We start from the raw sequence: 1,731 nt of genomic DNA, 5'->3' as shown, positions 1-1,731 counted from the left end.
AGAGGAGGAGAGGAAGAGGAGATGAGAGGAGGAGAGGAAGAGGTGAAAAAAGAAAGAGAGGAAGAGGAGGTGAGAAGTGGGAAGGGAATGCAGGAGGAAACAGAGGAGAAGATGACAGAAGAAGGAAAGGAGATGAGAGGAGGAAAGGAAGAGGAGATGAGATGAGAGGAGGACAGGAAGAGGAGGTGCAAAAAGAAAGAGAGGAAGAGGAGGTGAGAAGTGAGAGGGGAACATAAGAAGAAACAGAGGAGAAGAAGAAGGAAAGGAGATGAGAGGAGGAGAGGAAGAGGATGTGAGAGGAGGACAGGAAGAGGAGATGAGAGGAGGAGAGGAAGAGGAGATGAGAAGTGAGAGGGGAGTGCAGGAGGAAACAGAGGAGAAGAAGAAGGAAAGGAAAAAGTAGAGGAGGACAGGAAGAGGAGATGAGAGGAGGACAGGAAGAGGAGGTGAGAGGAAGAGGGGAAGGGGAGGTGAGAGGAGGAGAGGAAGAGGAGATGAGAGGAGGAGAGGAAGAGGACAGGAAGAGGAGATGAGAGGAGGAGAGGAGGACAGGAAGAGGAGGTAAGAGGAGGAGAGGAAGAGGAGGTGAGAGGAGGACAGGAAGAGGAGGAGGAGAGGAAGAGGAGGTGAGAGGAGGAGAGGAAGAGGAGGAGAGAGGAGGACAGGAAGAGGAGGTCAGAGGAGGAAAGGAAGAGAAGGTGAGAGGAGGAGAGGAAGAGAAGGTGAGAGGAGGACAGGAAGAGGAGGTGAGAGGAAGAGGAGGACAGGAGGAGGAGAGGAAGAGGAGGTGAGAGGAGGACAGGAAGAGGAGGTGAGAGGAGGAGAGGGAGAGGAGGAGAGGAAGAGGAGGTGAGAGGAGGAGATGAGAGGAGGACAGGAAGAGGAGGTGAGAGGATCAGAGGAAGAGGAGGTGAGAGGAGGACAGGAAGAGGAGGTGAGAGGAAGAGGAGATGAGATGAGAGGAGGAGAGGAAGAGAAGGTGAGAGGAGGAGAGGAAGAGGAGGTGAGAAGAGGAGAGGGGAGTGCAGGAGGAAACAGAGAAGAAGAAGAAGAAGGAAAGGAAAAAGGAGAGAGCCAAAGAAAAGCAGACTTGATGTGCGGCTGTCTGTCTCTCTCTCTTGGTTCAAACCACAGCGGTTACTACCAGCCTGTCGGCGTAACCATGGCGACCTCCGTAGCAGGAAGTTGAGAGCAGAGTCGACTTCCTGCTGCACATGTAAATATGCAGCAGAGACAACAGAGAGTTTAACACATGATCAGGATCAAGTGTTTCTCTATCTGTCAGTCTGTGTGTTAGTTTAACACAGGGAGGAAGGGAGGAAAAGAAGGGAGGAGGGAGGGAGGAGGGGAGGAGGGAAGGAAGGCAAGGAAGGAAAGGAGGGAGGAGGGAAGGAAGGCAAGGAGGGAGGAGGGAAGGAAGGATCAAGTGTTTCTATTACTGTCACTGTGTGTTAGTTTAACACAGGGAGGGAGGGAGGAAAAGAAGAGAGGAGGAAGGAAGGAGGAAGGAAGGCAAGGAGGGAGGAGGGAAGGAAGGCAAGGAGGGAGGGAGGAGGGAAGGAAGGCAAGGAAGAAAGGAGGGAAGGAAGGCAAGAAGGAGGGAGGAGGAAGGAAGGAAAGGAGGAAGGGAGGGAGGAAGGAGGGACGGAGTAAAGAAGAAAGGAGGGAGGAAAGAAAGTGAAGGAGGTAAGGAAGGAAAGGAGGGAGGGAGGAAAGAAGGAAGGAGGGAGG

The 1,731-nt window shown here is 52.9% G+C and overlaps 1 long non-coding RNA gene across 1 annotated transcript; it reads left to right on the top strand.

Annotated features, from left to right (window-relative positions):
• The first annotated feature begins 319 nt into the window (after positions 1-319).
• Positions 320-1,236, top strand: LOC128357839 (uncharacterized). Its single transcript, XR_008321229.1, has 3 exons — positions 320-347; positions 706-746; positions 985-1,236. It is a non-coding gene; the product is annotated as an uncharacterized LOC128357839 (long non-coding RNA).
• Positions 1,237-1,731: the final 495 nt, after the last annotated feature.

This window comes from Scomber japonicus, chromosome 4, assembly GCF_027409825.1.
Source record: "Scomber japonicus isolate fScoJap1 chromosome 4, fScoJap1.pri, whole genome shotgun sequence".
NCBI lineage: Eukaryota > Metazoa > Chordata > Actinopteri > Scombriformes > Scombridae > Scomber > Scomber japonicus.
This window is presented reverse-complemented; position numbering and strand designations above follow the sequence as displayed.